The 13307-nt window shown below is 33.6% G+C and overlaps 1 long non-coding RNA gene across 1 annotated transcript; it reads right to left on the bottom strand.

Annotated features, from left to right (window-relative positions):
- Positions 1-372: 372 nt before the first annotated feature.
- LOC127736009 (uncharacterized) lies at positions 373-3170 on the bottom strand. The gene is made up of 4 exons (XR_007998686.1): positions 2918-3170; positions 2688-2791; positions 1251-1348; positions 373-396 (listed from the first exon to the last, which is right to left on the bottom strand). It is a non-coding gene; the product is annotated as an uncharacterized LOC127736009 (long non-coding RNA).
- Between the last annotated feature and the right edge of the window lie 10137 nt (positions 3171-13307).

Below are 13307 nucleotides of genomic sequence, written 5' to 3' on the forward strand. Positions count from 1 at the left end.
AAAAATCTTACGATTAAAATTGATCGTAAGTTATACTGAAATGTGTATGACTTTCGAGTATTTTTACTCTTAAGATTTTTTGTGAAAAGAGCCGCAGGTATCGACTGATTGTAGAGCCATGAATGTGCATATGTATATAAAAATAATATTTAATTTAATTTTAATTTACTGAAACCTGTATTGCTTACAAAGATTCACAGACAAAGTCTGCCTTTGATTCGCATGACGAAGCCGTCCAGTTGAACATATGATTCCTATCCATAGCAGCACAGTTTTGTTGTCCATTAAAATCATTTGGTTGACCTACAGCCCAGTGCGAATAAACAGGAGCCGTCCTAGTTGTTGACCAGATCCAAGTACCAGGTTGAAACATGTCGGTTAGGCCAATCCAGAAGTCTGTTCGAAAAAATCTCAAGTTTATAAGCTTTTCACAAGAATTTGATTTATACAACTTGTAAAATGCACGTAAGCCCATTTATTTTATAAAAATCATCATCAGGTACGATTGAGACCAGAAATTTGAGAAGCCAAAGACTAATCATAAAGAGGAAAAAGGCATAAGCAGAACTGTCGAAATCTTATCTAGTTACTATAACTGACAAAACGAGTCGCAACCTACGGTTAGGTACAATCGCATTATTCATCGACTTATTATACCTATTAAATGTATCAAATAAATCATATATTTGCGAGGCATTAGCTTTTTAGCGGACCAACAAGCAGTGGTAGCCTTCTGCTTCTGCCTGATAATGGCCAATCAACGAGCTGATTATTATGCCATGACCCGTGGTAGTGACGCCGTAGTAGTACGATTTATTTCATTGCGAGGACAGCATTTCACGTGTTTTATTACCAACCTTAATCAGGTGGGCTTAAAGACCAAAACGTCAGGAATTTAACACAGAACGGACTATGGCAAAACTGCCTTACATTCCATGATTGAGTTGCAATCTTAGTTTTAGTACATTTACAAAGTTATCTTTATATACCTGAACTTTTAATTCTTAGTTTTATTGATATCTAAGTTTCATGGCCATTGCGAATGAGGAAATTTCACCACGCTTACATAGGTTTTACGCGTATTTGTTCTTAATTCACGAACGAACAAAATCTACATCGCTTGATATTCATTTAAAACGATGGCAGAAGTTGTATAGAGCAAATACAAAATGTGTATAGTAGTTCAAATCTTTGAAGTATTTGGAGAAAAAAGAATGTTTTATATAAAATAGAAAAACCCTAAAACGTACATACGTCCAGGAAATCTTGACAACATACTGCTAACTATGTTTTGTTCTCCAGATGAATCTATCGTAAGCAAATGTGACTCAAAAAGAGTACAATAAAACTGTAATATAAATGTTATGGAGATTTATAGCCGATCTGAAACTAAAATAGGCGTACGTTATATTACCATTCCTACTACAAACACCAACATCAAATGTGTGTGTCCGTACTTAGTGTATACTTTGCCATCCTCAGTATAGTTTTGTCCAAGAACAAGAACTCAAAGTTAATGCTATTGAAAAAAAAATTATTACATATAACTAACATCTTGCAAGGGCTAATCGCTATAACGTGAAATAAGTGTGATTTTGAGTTGGTTGTACATTTCAGTTTTGATCTGTTTTTTTTGTTTTTTTTATAGCTATAATCCATATTTTACACCTACAACACTGTAGATTTGTGGACTGTCACATCCTATGAGCGGCTGTTTACCTTTGACGTAGTTTATGAATAAAGGAAAAGCGGGGATAACGTTTACTAGAAGAGGCCATCTAGTGATCATAGCCACACACATGCCTGCAGCATTTATATAACTCTTGAAAAGAAAATGTCCACTCTGTCAAAATAAAACATGTATTCTATATGGTCAATGATATTGTTTTTAAATGCAAAAAGATACTAAAAAGTGGATTATTTATTATCATCCTGAAGAAAAAAAAACGGAGTTGTTAAAATAATGTTAATGGGCATAACTCTTAATCAGTACATGTCGAAATCATGAAAATCCGAATTCCCTCGACAACGTTAACGGGAATTCGGAATATTGAACAACCTTTATCAATAAGTTCATTAAAGCAAAAGCTAAAATTACAGGACAATTCCTTAATTGTTTAGCATTGTAAAAACATTGCTGTATAATCTGGGTCTGAAATATCACATTTTATTATATTTCTGCATGTGGAATCATAATTGGGAACAAGTCATGCATATTCATGACGATAACATGATAATGACGTAGGAATATACCCAGTATTTAGTAGACATACTCGCTGAATCACATTTTAACGTGTTGCCTAACAAAAAAGTTAGCAAGGAGAAAAATCACCATACCTAGACACATCATTCTGATTTCGAGCCGACCAGTCTTTACTTGTACTCGTAAATGCTGTAACATCAAGGTATTTTGTTGAACCTAGCCTAGGATTATACCCACTGCTTTTCGCATTAGAGGTTAATATATTACTACGAGACCACCGAGAAGTAGAAATACGGATCTGATCCATGAAATTCTATGATATCTAATTAGAATTGGTAGTTGTAAATAAACTCATCATAGACACCAGGATTGAAATTTTGTATTTTCGCCAGACGCGCGTTTCGTCTACAAAAGACTCATCAGTGACGCTCGAATAAAAAAAAAGTTAAAAAGGCCAAAAATATATATATAATTAAGATCTCACGGAAGCCTCTGCCCATGTCGAAGGTATATTCAACTCCATATAACAGGATTGTCCATTCGCAATAAATCCATCAGGACAGCTGGCTTTTGCGCCGACAAAGGCAACTAGAATTATCACAAAATCAATGATTAAAAGTAAACTAAAAAGAAAGGGGATTTTTGGAAATCGAAAGTGACAATAAAGGAACATAATCCGGATAATAAAACGGAAAGAAAGCAGTAAACACTAACCTTTCCCTTGACAATGTTTTGCCGGAAGTCATCTTGACATTACTCACGTTCGATTACAACTATATTTCCTTATCTTTTGTATGATCCAACTAGTTGAATGCATTAATTTGTCAGTTTTAGTAACTATACAAGGACGAATGTACTGAAATGAATAAGCCGAATATTTTTACGTAACGTTATAACTATTTTATTCTATTCGGGGCGAACGGTTCCTGGACTGTGTAGCAATACAGATATAGCAATAATATCAGATTAAGACGATTAATATTTACAGTAAAGATTAGAATCATTACAAATTATGAGTACTCTTACCAAACAAAATTAGAAGCATATTACACGCCATTTCAAGTTAAACAGATTGTGATTAGATAAGAAAAATAGATCGTTGTGTAAAGACACACGGACTTATAATTCTAATTATATAATAATAATAATAATATATCTAAGTCCAGTGTTGTAGATGTAAAGCGCTACATTTTTAATATATCTACGGCGCTAGACTTTACATTTGCATCGCTGGACTTTAACTATACAGCGCTGGACTTTACATCTGCAGCGCTGGACCACATCTTCAGCGTGGACTTTAAATATTTAGCGATGGACTTTAGATCTACAGCGCTGGACTTTTACATCTCGAGCTTGACTTAAAAAACTTTAAAACCCCAACTCTTTATCTGTACGAGACCAACATGGATCCATAGTTCATTGTAAATCAGATCTATAAAACATTCAAATAAAGGCTATGTCACTCATGTCTATTTAAAACCGCCATGTTTGAGGTCAGTTTTGTCTTGAATTTGGTAAACTACAAGGGAGGGACATGTTTTTCGTATAAAAACTTGAAGATCCAATAAATCTATGGCATATTTCGGATTATTAAATCTATTTGGAACACTTTCAGATTTCAAAATTACCATATAATGAAGTAAGTTTCTGAGAGCTAGGTCATAATTAAATTATCTTGTCTAAATTGTTATTCTTTATGTATGTGTACAGTCTATCTTGAATATATTATAATATTATACAAGTGTGGACACAGATCAGTGTGGATAGTATGATTGGATGTTTGACAGTGTTTTATATGACAAAAGGAGTTCTATGTTTTAGGTTTTCTATGTATTAACTGTGTTGCACAATGACAACCAACATGAGCATTAGGGGTGTTGTTTATGTAATATTTAGTTTTTTATGTTCAACACGGGCATGGAAGAGATACTTATTGCATTAATTACCAAATGATTATGATAGAATATATATGTTCCACATCTTTGATTTTGGATACATTTTGTAGCTAGGAGAGGAACACATAATAGGTTCATTTTTTTCTTTATGTGATTTTTTTATATGGGAGATGCTATCTGAGAACATGTATTTGCTTACTATTTGTATGGTTCTATTTATATTACTTTGTGGGGGATTGTCAGTATCATAAGTAAAAGATTTCGGTTAAATGTGGAAATTGTTTCTCAGTTTAGAAGACATTAAATGTTTTTTTAGTAATGACAATGCCTGACATGATGATTGGGGCTAGATGAGCTAGAAAGTGAATTTCTGTGTTATTTTTAATTAATTCTTTGAAAATATCTCCTCCAAAGCTGGTCAAAGCAAAAAAAAAGTTTTGACCAGTATGAAAATGATATCAACAAAAGAACCTTTGTGAGCATGCTTCAAAGACTCATAACTAACTACAGAAGTCATATGATAAAATGTCAAGTGGATATTATGAACATCTACTTAATATGTCTAAATATCTAAAAAGTTTTAGTATTCAATATGAAAACGCTATTGCAAAAGTATTCTCTTTTCAGTTTTTTTTTGTTATATGGATACAAATATAAGTGATACCAATACAGTAAGGCAGTTTTGTTATGGTATGAAAGTGTAGTAATTAGCATTTACTGTTAAGTAACACAAATTAAGAAATAAACAAATGAATGATAAATGTTGAACATGTACAATGAAATATATTTTAGAAATCAATTAGGCCAGATAGGCCTTATAAATTTTGATCTTTTTCTTAACATACTGAATGAACATTTACACTCAGGACTGAGTCGCCAGTAGGCAGTACAGATGTAAACAAATGTGGATAGTGTCCACATGTGGACACAGATGATGCCCCCGCTTGCATATCATATAGTTATAAAGGGACATAACTGAAGAACGGTAAAAGTGACGCTACCCAAATTTGAACTTGATCTGAGTTTTGTGGTAATAAGCTCATAACATTTGGCTGAGGCTAACTTAAGTAGAGAACAGAAACTCAAAATTCAGCAATTTTTCAATATTATAATATATATACCGCACTGAATATCTTATCTAATAAAGTTATCAAATATTTAGATTTTCTCTTAAAAGCTATTTGGTATTTTGAAGTATGATCAAAGACGCTTCGGACATGGACCCCTGTTTTCTGTATTAAAGATATTTTTAGAAAAATTTCAGCTTATATTCCTGTAATTAACGCGTTATTAATATTACCAAAACAATAAAACATTAGCAACAGTTTATTTGCGCCGCCTTTTCTTTCTCATTGTACATCTTTTGGAGTTGTGCATGGTTGCAGCAAGTGACAGAATTTTCAGAAATGATTGACATTTTATTTTAAATAATTTATCATCCCCCTCATATGTATCTCCAAATATGATGTTTTAATAAATATTAAAGAGTACCGCTTATTTCAATGCCAAGGCTTGTCTCGGTCTTGTTGCAGCAGCACTGCACCTAATATTTCAGCAAATTAACAAGATGAAGAGCAACAACACAGACGTTGTTCTTTTATCATGTTTTTGTCCAGTTTTTAACAGATTATTATCTTTCAAATGGAATAAAAAAACATCTTGGGATAAATATAGAACATTTTAAACCTGGTTTTCTGATTGTTATAGTATACGGAACGAAAACAGCACGCATGACCAACAATATCCCATGAGCTGGCAAAAAATGTGGTATCTGTTTTATGTGAAGATTTATGTATTGAATTGATTGTATACCATTTATATAACGTATTGGTTTGACCATGGAAGTAATATATTGACACTTTCATGGTTTGACCACGGAAGTAATATATTGACACTTTCATGGTTTGACCAATATTTCATAGCATGCTGCTGCGTTGCTAAAAAGTTGGATACAAAATTGAAACTCTTTGTTTGTTCAGAACTTCGATAGATGGGAAGCCGCTCTGGTTACGCTTCGGGTATTTTTTGTTTAAAGATTATGAAGATCAGATTAAGTTAAAAGATAATCTGTTGTTTATAAATGATGCAAATGTTACACTAAAGAACAAACATGAATAAACCCTATGCAAAATAAACATTTTGCTGCCACAATTAATTTATTAGAATGTGGTTCACACATTTAATGCTCACTATTATGGTAGAATGCGGTTTCACATATTAAATGCTCACCATAATATACTAGTAATTAGGTTTCGGGTATTTAATACTCACCATTATATAGTAGTTATGCGGTTTCGGGTATTTGATGCTCACCAACACTTTTCCTTTCAACTCAACACAGGGTTAGGGTTCAACTTCTGGTTAAATGTATACATAGTGACGTCATCATCATCACTTTAAAACATACATTCCTTTAACTGGTAAGACAAATTTACGATTCTCGTATTTTGTGCAAATTTTTATCAATGTCACCACGACACAACTTACAAAACATGTACATCGATAAATAAAAAGATCTTAAGGGTAAGCATCGAATAGACAGAGTCCGAACAAATGGACATAATCAGCTCGAGCTTACAATTACGGTACGGGTATTTTGTTGAAGGTCGTATGGTGACCTGTACTGACATTTATATTTTTGTCAATTCCTTTTGATGAACGCTTGTGTTATTGGCAACGATATCACATCTTATTTTCATATTCGGAAAAACAGCGTCTAAACCATATCTCATGCTGTAAATTTGATTTTCCCCAGTTAAAGGTAAGTTAAAAACAAAAAAAAACCTATATGGATAAAACAGATATATGTGGGACATGCACAAATGACACATTCAAAAGCCGCTAAATAATAGAGACTATCGAAGATCTTAAAACAACAAGTTCGAAAAGGCCATAACGTTCCAGAAACATTAAATTCGATCTTTGAGTTTCTTTCCCCTTTGCGTCATATCTAACTATCTCAACAAGTTTGAGCTTTCTAAAAAGCTGTGGACTGCTTCTCTCTATCGTAATTTAAAGAATCATGTGTACACGTGGTTGTTGATTTAGTATTGGAAATGTGGTATTTTTAGATATTGATTGATATAAAATGGATTTACTTTAAGAGTGTGCGTTTTACACCCATCATCGGCTTTTAAAATTTTGTTCACTTTACTTGTTGAAAATTAAAACATATACAAATAGACACGACTTTGGAGGTGTGCCTAGATTGGCAGAAGTTATAAAATACATATAATGCATTTTTATAAGAAGAAAACATTGTATAGGAACATTGTTTCGCAAAACAAATTGTGCATATTGCAGATTAACAAAGCAAATTAACACGTAATAATAATTGATATTTCAATATTGAATTTCAGTGTGCAATATATATATATGCATAATAAAACGACCATGAATTAATGACAGTTGATCGGAACTGAAATACACATAGTTAATTTTCAGGCATTTGATGTCTTATCCTGAGACGAAAAAAGTCTTTGTCTCATTTAAGCCAATAGCTACTGCTGTATCTCAGCAACCAATCAGAATCTATATGTGATTAGTAATTATTTAAAGACGGCGTGTATGTCGACTGAAACTAATAGCTCCGTGATGCGAAGCAATCAGAAAATATCAGACCGAAAATGTCATAGCTCAAAGCTATAGATCGGTATTTACAGGGGCGAAAACACGACTGTACGAAAAAGAAAATTCTGTATAATAAAAGAATGCTCGTAGATACTGATAACAAAATACGACTGATGTAAAAATCAACCTTTCTAACATATGTATATTTGTTAATAAATCGAATTCATTTTTAGGGAAATACCAACAACATCGTTTGTCAAGAGGCTATTGACTATACTTCCTGATATAATGTGTTTGACCTTGGATGACCTTGGATGCACTTTTGTCTTTTTACATTGATAAACCAGTACAAACGCTCTGAGTATAAGATGAATTGTTTTTTGATATGATATACCACAAGTATGGTGAAACATTGCTCTTTAGATACCCTTCCTTTCACTTAAGGTCGTTTGGAAGCAGTAAATTTGCACTTCAACAGTATGGTTCAACAACCCAGCAATGCTACAACCAATATTTTTAAATCATCACATGTATTATATAATATATATATAAATTAACTACACAGTGTTTTAAAAAATAAATTTAAGAAACAAAATAAACACTTAAACAACTGAATAATTGAATAAAACTATTTTTATGGTAATTTTTATTCAAACGTGTGATTTATTAATTTTTATGATGTTTTTTTTATCAATCGTATGACTTATTTTTTAAAATAATTTCTATCAAATGTGTGACTTATTTTTCATGACGGGATGCCATGTGAAATTTGAAAATTAAACTCAATTTGATGATATGGAAAAAAAAAGATGTCATACAGCAAACAAGTTTTCGTAAAACATCTGTATAATCCTGACACCGATGTAAGTGGAATAACATATTTAAGAAACTAACTTTGTATTGAAGAAATGATAGATCTAACTGACCACATTCTACGTAAAACCAACTATACCTCTTTGTGCATATATAAAACGTTGGCACCAAATGGGATCAATGAAAAGGTGTAGTTCTAATTCGCGCAGTGCTTTTCATTTGGGTTGTATTACTACGCAGTCTCTTTTGTTATTCCTTAACCTTTGTCAACTCTGAAATTCTAGAATTATACCAGTTTAAAATCGCAGGGTGCTATTCATTTGGGATAGATAAATACGCAGCCACAGTGTAATTACTTAACCTTTGTCAATATTAAAATTTAAAACTTATACCAGCTCAATCGAACTGCTATTCATTTGGTATGTGTAAATACGCAGCCTCTATTGTAATTACTTTACCTTTGTCAAATTTGAAATTTTAGTATTATACCAGCTCAAATCGGTCAATGCTATTCATTAGGAATTATTTCTTTGTAGTCTTTGTTGTAATAACATAACTTTCGTCACCTGTGAAATTCTAGAATTGTACCAGTTCATATCGCACATCACTATTCTTTTTAGAAGCATATCTATGCAGTCATTGTTGTAAATACTTAACGTACGTCATTTTTGAAATTTTAGAATTATAACTGTAAAGATAATTATGGTTAAAACAGAAAAGATTGATATGGTTCATTTTACATCATCATAATCATACAGATGAAGGATATCTGTTATCCGAAATATTTAATATAGATACTTATATTTAATGTTTCCTTTTTTTTTTATTTTGGTGTTGTTTTGTACACTTTTAAGGCGTATATATATGATGTAACGACCCAGCGCCCTCGTAAGATAAGATCGTTGGCTATATCTAGACGTCTATATATATATATATAAGTCTAGCGATTTGCACAACGATACTAATATAAGATGGTATTATACGAAGATGTTGTTGATAAATCGTGTTGACAAATATTTCGGCTTAACAAATAGCCTTCTTCGGTGTCAATTATTTTAACAATACTGATAATATGTATAAAAATAGCTCAATAATACAGGTAAGTTTTGGTCTATTGATTTAATCCAAAATCCTGAACATCATAATATAAAACAAAACTCAATACTCAAATATACGTGACTGTGTATATTTACAACCCAAAATGAGTGAAAAATAAAACTTAGTATTTTTTATTGATGCCGTTTGGATGATGTACATTTAGTTCCTTTATCCAAAAGCTTTCCCGAACCTGTCGCTGGGCATCACTCCAGTGAATTTTCTGTTCAATCACTAGGATCTTCATGCGGTTAAAGTCATCAAGTGTGTGACCAGACTGTCTGAAATGCTGAGAAACTGGGAGAAGTGGCTTCCTCTGAATGACCTGTATTATGTTATTCACATAATCCCAGTGAATTTAAGTTTTCAGCTCTTATATCATGAACATCAATGATTATTTTAAACAACTAAGAGCTATTAAACAAAAACAAATTAGAACTGAACACCACTTATCTAATTTAACCCATTATGTGTATAATGAAAGTATTCCTAACGGACTACAAATCAAGCTTATGCCACAAACACCTGGCAATTTATCCAACACATTACTTCGCAAATGGGATCAAACCCTCTACCATTGTTCCAAGCGGTTAATGGTCCTCCTCAAACAACACTGCGAAGAATATCTGAAAACTCTTACTGGCGAATTTAACACCCTTTCAAATAGCTGCAAAAAAGATCTCACATCTGACAATTGTGATGCTATCAGTGCTCGCCTTAAAGACATAACAACCATACAATCTCAAAATTTGAGTGAAAGGCAGAAAAGAAAATTCCGTAGGGATGGCATCGAACATATCAATCCTTCTTTACCATCTGAAAAAAAAAGAGAAAACGAGTAAGGCGCTTTAAACGTAGGTCACTAGAGACTGATTCGCCCTCCAACATTGTGGTCAATCTTTCCAAACACCAGTTAACGGAAGCTGAAACATCTCTTCTCTCGATAGGCTTAAATTTCTGTCCTTTACCTGCCCCTGTCAATGAAACTAAATTGTCGGAAGACCTTGACAATTTTGCCAGAAGTCTACGCATTAAGGAATATTTCGCGTCGAAGGAGAACAACAACAGATGCTCGGATAGCGACTCAGAAATTTCAGAAGACGAAAACAACTACAAATTTATAAAAAAGAGTACTTGGATCCCTAAACCGAGCAAAAATGCCACCTTGGAATCATTTATTGACAATCTTAAGTCGGACATTATTAGAAATACTAAAAATAACAATAAACCTTTTGACAATCTTACCAATGAAGAACGAACTGCACTGAAAAACTTACGATCTAACGACAATATCGTCATTAAACCTGCAGACAAAGGCAGTGCAGTGGTTGTCATGGATAAATCTGCCTATATTCAAGAGGCTGAACGACAACTTGGCGATGCAAGGTTCTACCAAAAACTAGACTCTGATCCTACAACATCTTTTAGCAGAGAAATAACTGATAGTTTGGTAGAAATGCACAACGATGGTTTCATCGATGAAAAGACTCTAGAATATTTGAAACCAGAAAATCCAAAACCGGGCAGATTTTATCTTTTACCTAAAATTCATAAGGCCAATAACCCAGGGAGACCTATAGTTTCAGCGAACGGTCATCCGACGGAAAAAATATCGGAATTCGTTGACTTCCATCTTCGTCAACATGTTGAGGACTTACCATCTCACATCAAAGATACTACCGATTATCTTAGAAAATTGCAGGCCTTAAATCCACTCCCCTCCGACACGACACTTGTCTCTATGGACGTCACCTCCCTCTACACGAATATTCCACATGCAGATGGCATTGATGCATGTAAAGAAGTTTGGAATTCCCGACCAGTGAAATATCCACCTACTGAATGCCTGGTCAAAATGCTCACGCCTGGTACTCAAAAACAACAACTTCACTTTTGATGGAGACCATTATCTGCAAGTTAATGGAACTGCTATGGGCACCAAAATGGCTCCATCATATGCCAACATATTTATGGGCAAATTAGAAAAACAACTCCTTGAATCTTCCATCGAAAAACCGCTTTCCTGGTTTAGATTTATAGATGATGTGGATATGAAATGGAATAAAAGTGACGAGGATTTAGATACATTCATCACTCATGCCAACAACATACATCCAAGTATCAAATTTACTCATGAGAAATCTAAATCCAAAATCACCTTCCTCGATACCTCCAGCTCGCTCACAGATGGCATCATATCCACTGATCTATATTCTAAGCCTACTGACACTCACCAATATCTGTCCCCTAAAAGTTGCCATCCTGCTCATTGTACTAAGAGCATCCCGTACAGTCAGGCACTCAGAGTCAAGCGAATATGTTCCAACTCAGAAACAACTAAAAAACAACTACATCAACTCGAAACCCGCTTGAAGAGAAGTGGCTACAAACACAAAACTATCCAAAAAGGCTTTCAGAAAGCGGAAACTATTCCAAGGAGTAAACTGTTAGAATACAAATATAAAAAGAAAAATAAAAGGACTCCATGTGTTCTTACTTACCACCCATCTCTCAAAAACAGCTTCGGTGTCATTCGTGAGCATTGGAAAACAGTTGAAAAGAATTCCAAACTATCCAAGATTTTTCCCGAGCCTCCCATGATAGCTTTTAGGCAACCCAATAGTCTGCGTAACCTGCTTGTGCGGGCTGAAGTGTCTGATAATAGAAGTACTTCTGGAGAATGTCGTTCGTGTGATGAAAAACGCTGCAAATGCTGCCTACAGATGCATCACTCATCAACTTTTCACAGTAAGGCAACCGAAAATAACTATAAGATATTTTGCAATGTTAACTGCAAAAGTATGAATGTTATTTACATTCTAGAATGTTCGGTTTGTGACCTCCAATATGTTGGTGAGTCAAAGCAGCCTTTCCACAAACGCCTCAATGGCCATAGGAGTGATATCTCTAAGAAGCCACTTCTCCCAGTTTCTCAGCATTTCAGACAGTCTGGTCACACACTTGATGACTTTAACCGCATGAAGATCCTAGTGATTGAACAGAACATTCACTGGAGTGATGCCCAGCGACAGGTTCGGGAAAGCTTTTGGATAAAGGAACTAAATGTACATCATCCAAACGGCATCAATAAAAAATACTAAGTTTTATTTTTCACTCATTTTGGGTGGTAAATATACACAGTCACGTATATTTGAGTATTGTGTTTTGTTTTATATTATGATGTTCAGGATTTTGGATTAAATCAATAGACCAAAACTTACCTGTATTATTGAGCTATTTTTATACATATTATCAGTATTGTTAAAATAATTGACACCGAAGAAGGCTATTTGTTAAGCCGAAATATTTGTCAACACGATTTATTAACAACATCTTCGTATAATACCATCTTATATTAGTATCGTTGTGCAAATCTCTAGACTTATATAATTTTTTTCCTTATCTGCACAGTATCGTCTATTCTAGACGATCCGGTACATAGTAAATTTGCTGGTTGGTCCTTTATATAGACTTCTATATATATATATATATATATATATATATATGGGGCTGGAACCTGTACTTTTCACTTCTCACTTCTACGACAACACCGCCTATAGCATTGATCAGACGCATTATCCCCTCCTCTAACTATAGCAGATCAAAATCAGCTTTCGTATAAATATATATATGAATAATTAAGATGTAGAATATAAGCCAATTGCTCATTTAAAAGAGGTGGAAGATATACCATAGGGGATAATCAAAAGTCGAGAGAAACTGACAACGCC

Source organism: Mytilus californianus, unplaced genomic scaffold, assembly GCF_021869535.1.
Source record: "Mytilus californianus isolate M0D057914Y unplaced genomic scaffold, xbMytCali1.0.p SCAF_3, whole genome shotgun sequence".
In the NCBI taxonomy this organism is placed as follows: domain Eukaryota; kingdom Metazoa; phylum Mollusca; class Bivalvia; order Mytilida; family Mytilidae; genus Mytilus; species Mytilus californianus.